Source organism: Lactuca sativa, chromosome 2 (assembly GCF_002870075.4).
Source record: "Lactuca sativa cultivar Salinas chromosome 2, Lsat_Salinas_v11, whole genome shotgun sequence".
Classification (NCBI taxonomy): domain Eukaryota; kingdom Viridiplantae; phylum Streptophyta; class Magnoliopsida; order Asterales; family Asteraceae; genus Lactuca; species Lactuca sativa.
The window spans coordinates 4,861,518-4,870,301 of NC_056624.2; the positions used below are offsets into that span (position 1 = coordinate 4,861,518).

The following is an 8,784-nucleotide window of genomic DNA, read 5'->3' on the forward strand; positions in this document are numbered from 1 at the left end:
TATCAACCTTGACCAATACATCTTCGCATATTCCCCATGGAAATGTCACCATCTTGTTTGCTAAATGGATTGCCATACAAATCAGTTTCGGCTCTTGAAGGTTTAACTTCTTAAAGAAAGAGTATGACATAAGATTAACAGTTTCCCCTGAATCCGCCAATGCATAACTAGTGGCTAAGTTCTCGAATTGGCATGGCAAAGTCAACATCCCGGGGTCACCCATTCTCTTTGTCAACTTATTCAATATTGCAGCTGAACAATTTTCATTAAGTACTACATTGGACACCTCTTCCAGCTTCTTTCGATTTGTGAGTATCTCTTTTAATAATTTCACGTACTTAGTCATATGTCCAACCGCTTCTATGAAAGGCATGTTGATTTGGGGGGCTTTGATTTGTTCTAGGGACTTTTGATAATCTTCATTTTGCTTCTTTTGTCTAGCTCGGTCTGGAAATAGCAATGGAGGTTGAAAAGGTATCAAAGGGGATCACTTTTCTGTTCAGACCGTAGACTCGTCGAGTCCTTATCCCCAACTCAACGAGTCGAGTCAACTGTTTGCAGTTTCGGGTCTTCTTTCTGTTCCTCGTGCGTCTCTTTTGAATCTTCATTCATGATGGGTATCAGAGGGGTAACTATTTTTCTATTTCTAGTCGTCACGGTGTTGATTTGAGCGCCTCTCGAAATTTTCTCATTATTGCTCGGAAGTTCACTCGACGCTCTTCGATGGATTTGTAGTGCAAGTTGGCCCAGCTGTTTTTCAATGTTAAGAATAGAAGCTTGCTAATTCCTCATCAATGCTTGTCGCTCTTTCATCATGGCTTGTTGGTCTCTTATTGCAACATCGGTTTCGTTGTCGGATGCAGCTGTAAATCTTGTGAGCATATCTTCAAAGTCCAATTTCTTTTCTTGCACCGGCTCCTCCTTTTGATAGAACCCTCTTGTCTTCATCCTATATTTCTCATCCTTTGCCTTCTTGTACTCATCGTATGGTAGCCACTTTTTTTCGTTTTTTGCCAATCTTCATCATATTTATTGCTGCTAGAGTAACACACTTGCACTTTTCGGTTTCCATGCTTATCTAGATCATTTTCTTTAGTAAGGTGAGGCCCGCTAAAATTCTCACATCCTACCCGGATGGCATGGATGGATTGATCCATCTTAGTCATTCTTCGGTCAAAACTATCTAATTTAGCCATCATTGTTGCCATATTATCGGAAACCGAGTTCACCACCTCACGAGTCAATTCATTCCTTGCATTATGATATTCTGTGGAGTGCTTAGAGAATTATTCAATTAGCTCCTTTATGACTATGAGTTTTTTCTTCGTGAGTGGTCCTTGGGTGTCAAAGAGCTACCTAGTTGTCACATTCACTCCATCATAGAAAATGGAGACTTCATTTTGAATGTTTAAGTCATTGTGGGGGAAGTTCCTCAGCAAGCCTTTGTATCTCTCCCACGCCTCATAGAGTGACTCGCCCGGTTGTTGCTCGAAATTGGCAATGGCTTTCTTCAACTTTGCTATTTTTGAGGGAGGGCAAAATTGATCAATAAATTCTTCACGCATTTTAGCCCATGTGGTGATGGACCCTGGAGGGAGTGATTTTAGCCAATCGTTTGCGGCTCCCTTAAATGTCACCGATAGCATACAAAGCAAAACGGTCTTGTGAAGCACATTAGGAATGTTGAAATAGTCGGCTATGTCGTTGACCTCATCAATACACTTGTATGTGTCTTCGTGATCTTTCCCGTATAATGGGATGTCCTTGAGTTGGGCGAGTATGTGGCCTTTTAATTCGAAGGTAGCAGTTGCTGGAATCGCGGGTTGCATGAGTCCCATCCTGGTATCATCACACATCCTCTTCTTGTAGTCTCCCATGGTGATATCTGTTATGTTAGCCATGGTGTTATCGGGTTCGCTTTCTTGGTCGCTTTCTTCTTCGGTTTCTGTTTCTGTTTCGTGTTTTGTTTATTTTGGATTCGGATTTGGATTCTGTTCAAAACTTTCTATCTTACATTCTTCGCCCTTTTGACTGCTAGACTCACCCATTTTCTTTCCTTTCTTCTTTCCAAAGACCGATTTAAGGTCCTTGAAAGGCGACTTCTTTGGCGGGTTAGTCTCTTCAACGGTTTTATCCTTGTTCTTCCTCAAAACTGATTTCGTATCTTCAAAAGGTGGGACCAAAGGTGTATTTGTTCCTCCAGTCATAAAATACCTGAAAGAAAACAGAAAAACACGCATAAAAAGAACAAAACGAAAATGAAAAATGAAAATAAAAAACGCGTTGGACTTGTCGAGTAGGCTCGACTGGACTCGACTAGATAACTAATTAACTAAAATGGTAACTTTGTGTAAGATAAATCTTACACAAAGGATCGATAACGCTAGCAATTAAAATAACTATTTAAAATTGTTCCCCGCCAACGACGCCAAAAACTTGATGTGTGTAGAATACACTAGTTTTTAATCCTACTACTTCGAACACAAATAAACACACGAAAGGCAGTGTACCTATCGTTTAGCGATATAGTTCAAGCAAGAAGGGTATCGAACACACGAAATAGTAATAATTAAACTAAATACTAAAATTATCTAATTAAAAATAATTAAAAGAAGGGTTTTCTCTAGTTTTGCAAGACTAGAAAATTAAACAATTAACTAACACTTAACCTAAGATAACTAACAACCAATGCAAATAAAAAGTAATTAAATTCAATAATAAAAGAGACTTTTGTTCAGGTTCGGTTCACTTGTTTCTATAGTTGATTTTATAGCAAGTGCAATGGATTATTTTGTCATTTGCTAACGATTAATGTGATTAGATTCATGCTCACTATTACTAATCCTTAGAAAACAAATTAATTTAAACAGTTTGCCAATTGGTTAAACTAATAAATTTCCTAGTATTTTGATTCGGGTTAAGTAAGACTTGTAGTTGTAGCTAATTAAATTACTAACTTAATCAAGGTTCATATTCACTAATACTAGGCATATAATATTCCTTTCACATTAATCATATGAAGCAACAATTAAGAGGATGTTCATGCAACTTAATAGACTTGACAATTAACATAAAATAGTTATGGTCAACACATAAGGATCGGTTACAAGCTTAACAAAACAATTTTACCAAATAAAATAATCCATGCCATAAATTTAATCCATATTAACAAGCTAATCTACCTTAAATAGAAGTAATGAGTTTTTTAGCTCATATCAACAACAAGTAATATCTCAAAAACGAAATCCATAAGTAAAAACATAGTTTAGTGTAATAGATTATGAAAAAGAGAGTATAAGTTGCCTTTGATCTCTTCCAAATCAATCTCTAGGGTTGATATTCAAATTCCAGAGCTTCAATAACCTTCTAATCGCATATAAGTCGCCAAAATATCCAGAGAAAAGTCCTTGTCTCGAGAATTAGTGCCGTTTATATAGGTTTCTGAAAACAGGGTCAACTCGTTGAGTCCATAGATTGACTCGACGATTCCATCAATTAAATCCTGTGCACGGTAAGGCACCTGATGGTTCGTAAATATTCCAACTCGCTGAGTCCTTCAGCTTTTTGGCTTATTTTCTTCTTTCTTGAATTCCCGAGCTTCTGATTGCTAATCCCGCTTCCTTTTTTTAACTTGAGCATGTCTTTTAGGCTGAAAATACAATTTAAACAAAATTAAGTACCTTTAGTCCAATAATTGAGACAAAATAGCGAAAAAGTATTAAGATATTTGACAAAATATATGGCCAAATATGCACATATCATGCTCATATATTAGGCATACAAGGCATCCTTCCTAGATCCTTAGCCCTAATCTGGCATGCAGTTCACATATTCATAATTCATATCATAACATAAACGTATGTGGGTAATTTAGGAGAACATACTTGAGCTCGGCTAATTGCATGCACATCACCCTTTTTCTCTTTTAAAATCCTTTTTACAAAAATGATTTTCTTTTGAAAAAATTTCATACCAAGTCCTCAATTTAAGTTCAGACACCCGGGAATGTGCTCGAATCCCACAATCCAAGGCTCAGATACCAAACTATAACATACTTAATATATGGTCCTAAATATTTCATTTTTAATTATTAAAGAAAAACCATAGTTATCAAAACATCTATCAAAATTGAAAACCGTAAGCACGAAGTACCTGAAACCAAAATTGTATCCAAATCATCACAATCAGAGTATCCATATAAAAAATATCAGAGTAAACATCCTAGGCTAAACATCGTGGTGTGTTTAATGTTGTCATTCCGAGCTCTGCACTTTGCTACCAGAAGTACCTGAAACCAAAACTGAAAAGCGTAAGCATGAAGCTTAGTGAGTTTCCCCAAACCACCACATACAATACACATAATCGCATCTAGTGGGCCCACCCAAAATCGGGCTGAGCTCGGTATACATATAAACATATTAGCAATACAAAAAAAATAATCAAAAAATAAAATCATACAGCATTCCTTGGCTACTGCCCGACATCGGACATTGTCAGGAAACATACAATTATAGAAACATGCAAGAATCATGGAGTCTTCAAGCATACAAATAATCCTTGGGCATCACCCCACATCGTACCATAATTCGGAAAGAAGATAAACATTTCTCGGGCATCACCCGACATCGGAACTTAGTTCGGAAAACATATGAACATATATATACGGGATGACATTCGTACCTTCGACCCATTCAAACAGGATGAAACTCACCTCAAGTGTTGGATGATAGCTGAAACGTCTCTGCTCCGGAACCAGCTCTACGCAATCCTTAAACCAAAACAACCTCTCAGATACCATTTCATACTCATAACCGCTCAAGGGTCAACTTTGGTCAAAGTCAGAGTCAAAGTCAAAGTCAACACCAAGGTCAAAGTCAAAGTCAACGCTCCGAGTTGACTCAACTCGTGGAGTTATCCTTCAACTTGGCGAGTTTCCATAAATCACAGAATCGTGATAATTCGAATTAAATCGTTGATTTTCCCTTATAAACTCGTCGAGTTCTTTCTTTTCAATAGAATTGGGACACTTCAAGTCAACTCGTCGAGTTCCTGCATGAACTCATCGAGTTCTTTAGTATTTTAACCCCTTCTTAATGCATTAATCCATTATGCTTTAGATCTAATGTGACATCCCCAAAATCTCGGCCAAAAAAGACCGATTTTCATTTATGCTTTTAAAATAATTTCAGAGTAAATCCTTTTGATTTGAAACAGTTGCGGAATTTGTTACCAAAAACAAAACATGATAAAACAATGTTTACCAAAGCATTTCATAAAAGAAATGTATTCTCATTATATAATCAAAACTCAGGGTGTTATGTTCCGATACAGACCAATACGCATAAACGATAACATTACAAGTCATTCAACAAATATATACATATACAGACTTGTAAACAAAACAACTTGATGGTTAATCCATCTTACGCCCTTGCGCCACGACCTGTAATACAAATAAAACTGAGTGGGTCAGGCTTGGGAGCCTGGTGAGCATATAGGGTTTTCAACCCACAATAAATAATTAAATTAATTATTATCAACCAACAATAACCCAGTTACCCATTCCCGTTATTCTCACTTTATGTCCCTAAAATAACTAACACAAGGGACCTAGTCTAAGAATATTTCATCGGGGTGACAACACATGCTTCGGGGGTTCCTCAGCAATATAAGTCAAATAAGGCAACCATGAGGGGGATGGAATATAGCAAATGAACACCCAAGCTCATTAACACCTACAGGTTATGAGCCTGCTAGCGTTCCATTGGACTGTCTAGAAAAGTCCGTGGTCGTCATCTAAATTCCGCTAGATGACTGGATCAAAACAACATCGAGGCCTCTCATCTGTTTATTACACACCGACTATCTACCCATGTTCTACCCAACATATTAGTAGATAAAACATACATTTTTATACATATTTTCAAAACCTGTATAACATGCTCAATCAATACATTTTCCACATAACAAATGAGGCACACCCACATAACGCGTATTTAATAGAGAAATAAACAGATCTATAAGTTAGAAGAAAGTGAATATACATTCACACACATAACAACAAAATATACACATAACACGTATTTCGTATAAAATACTTCATAATTATACGTTTGAAGAAAGTAACAACACACTCACACATATAAACAACAAAATACTTAATACACTCAAACCGTACTTGTATTATTATCGTGTTTATGAAAGGTAGTATACACTCACTTGATCAGAAGATGATCGGACAGCACTATGGCTTGTAGAAGTAGTAATCCTCAGCAGATCTGGAAGATCTTCACAAAAATCGAAATTCTCGCGGGAAGAGCTTCGGCTCGGGAACCGCACTTCTCGGGATCTTCGGGATCTCGGGACTTGCTTCGAGACTCGGGAATATTACCGGGGCTTCGAGGTACTTCTGGCACGCAAATCGATGCAAAACGGGAGAGGGAGGAGAGAAAAATAGCAAAAGAGTCGGCTGCCCTCGCATCCTATTTATAGGAGGCTGAGGCCTCGCAGTACGCGGGGCGTACTGCTCCGAAATCGTCACTGCATGCATCATCCAAAGTCCTCGAGTGCGAGTGTCGACATCCTTCGCTGTACGCGGGGCGTACCTCGGATGAGTCCGGTGACTCCTCTTCGGATAAGGCCGGATTTAATAATTAAATTTAATTACTAATTATTTAATAAACTTCAAAAATTCATATCTTCTTCATACGAACTCCGTTTTCGACGTTCTTTATATCCACGCGAAGGTGAGACTACGCTCTACAACTTTTGTTTAGACTCCATCAGCTAATTTTGAATTTATTTTTAATAGGCCGGGACAGAAAATTCCGTTATAAATTCTTAACTTCTTCGTTTGACGTCCGTTCTCGCCTAACTTTTTATCGCTTCGATACTAACAACGAGATCTTCGATTCTCATTTAGATCACTAAGCCTAAATATCGCTGTAACGTAAATTTCACTTTTTACGTCATTCAGCGTTGCCGGTTCTGTTGCGAAACTTCGACAGGTCATAACTTCTTCGTTATAACTCGGATTTCGGCATTCTTTATATCTTCGGAATCCTTGTTTCAACTACTACAACATTATCTAAAGATATCAAGCTTATTATACACTTAAATTTTGATGCTATTTTTATTCTTAATTAATCAAACCACATAATTAAGAAATTAAGCACAAAACACATAATACTCAAATAATACACTTCTATTATTTCAAAACTGGTTACAAAGGTTAACCTAGACTATTACATTGCTAAAAAAGGCAAGCCCGGAAACACAGGCGTTAGAATTCTCTCCACCTTAGAAAGATTCCGTCCCCGGAATCACACATCAAGAAAAAAATGCGGATAGCGACCCATCATGTCACCCTCCGTCTGCCAGGTGAGATTCGGCCCATTCGTGTGTTTCCATCGGACAAGCACTAACTCGACCATATTGCGTCACAACTTCTTAGTCTTTCGGTCAACAATTGCCTCTGGCTCTTCAATCAACCTTTTGTTCTCATCGATTCTCAACTCCGAAAGTGGAATCATGTCGGGAACTTCCCCCGTGAACTTCCTCAAATAACACCCATGGAAAGTGTTATGAATTCCATTCAGTTCTTCTGGTAGTTCGAGCTTGTAAGCTTGGTTCCCAATCCTTTGAAGAACTTTAAACGGTCCAATAAACCTTGGACTTAATTTTCCCCTTTTTCCAAATCTTATAAGTCCCTTCCACGGCAATACTTTAAGCAAAACCGAATCCCCAACTTCAAAATTCATCGGTCTTCGCTTTTTGTCAGCATAGCTCTTTTGATGATCCTGAGCTGCTAACATTCTTTCCCTAATTATTTTCAACTTTTCAGCAGTTTGATGAACCATCTCCGGCCCCATAAACTGCTTTTCCCCAGCCTCAAGCCAACAAGACGGTGTACGGCATTTTTGTCCATACAAAGCTTGGTAAGGTGCCATCTTAATGCTCGAGTGAAAACTATTATTATAGGAAAATTCTACCAGTTGTAAATGTTCATCCCAATTACCTAGGAATTCCAAGGTACATGCTCTCAGCATATCTTCAAGTGTTTGTATCGTTCTTTCACTCTGACCATCAGTCTGCGGATGGTAAGCTGTACTTAAACATAACTCGGTACCCATTTCCTCTTGTAGACTTTTCCAAAACCTTGAGGTGAAATGACTATCACGATCCGACACAATTGTTAGCGGAACACCGTGAAGTCTCACAATTTCCTTCACATAAGAATTTGCAAGCTTTTCCATAGACCATTTCTCCTTGGCTGCTATGAAATGCGCACTCTTTGTGAATCGATCGACGACCACCCAAATCATGTCATGACCATTCTTTGTTCTGGGTAGTTTAGTGACAAAATCCATAGCAATGTCTTCCCACTTACCCATAGGCACAGGTAAAGGTTCTAAACTCCCATACGGTTTCTGATGTTGTGTCTTGACTCTCGCACAAGTCACACACTTGGCCACATACTTTGCAACGTCAAGCTTCATCGTCGGCCACCAGTAGTAGGGTTTTAGGTCCCTATACATTTTTGTGCTACTGGGATGAATCGAGTACATGGTTTTGTGAGCTTCTTCCATCAGAAGATCTCTGATTCCTCCTATCTTAGGTATCCAAATCCGATCTTGGAACACCTTCAGTTCGTGACTATTTACACCGAACACCAACGTTTTGCCCAAACGTTCCTCCTTTCGGTCATTCTTCTCAGAAGCTTCCTCTTGTAGCCTTTCCCTTAGCATGGTTAGCAGGTATCAGGGGAACCCTGGTAAGGCACAC

General features: G+C 38.4%; 1 non-coding gene across 1 annotated transcript; it reads left to right on the top strand.

Annotated features, from left to right (window-relative positions):
- The first annotated feature begins 1,410 nt into the window (after positions 1–1,410).
- LOC111913681 (small nucleolar RNA R71) lies at positions 1,411–1,517 on the top strand. Its single transcript, XR_002857578.1, has one exon. It is a non-coding gene; the product is annotated as a small nucleolar RNA R71 (small nucleolar RNA).
- Positions 1,518–8,784: the final 7,267 nt, after the last annotated feature.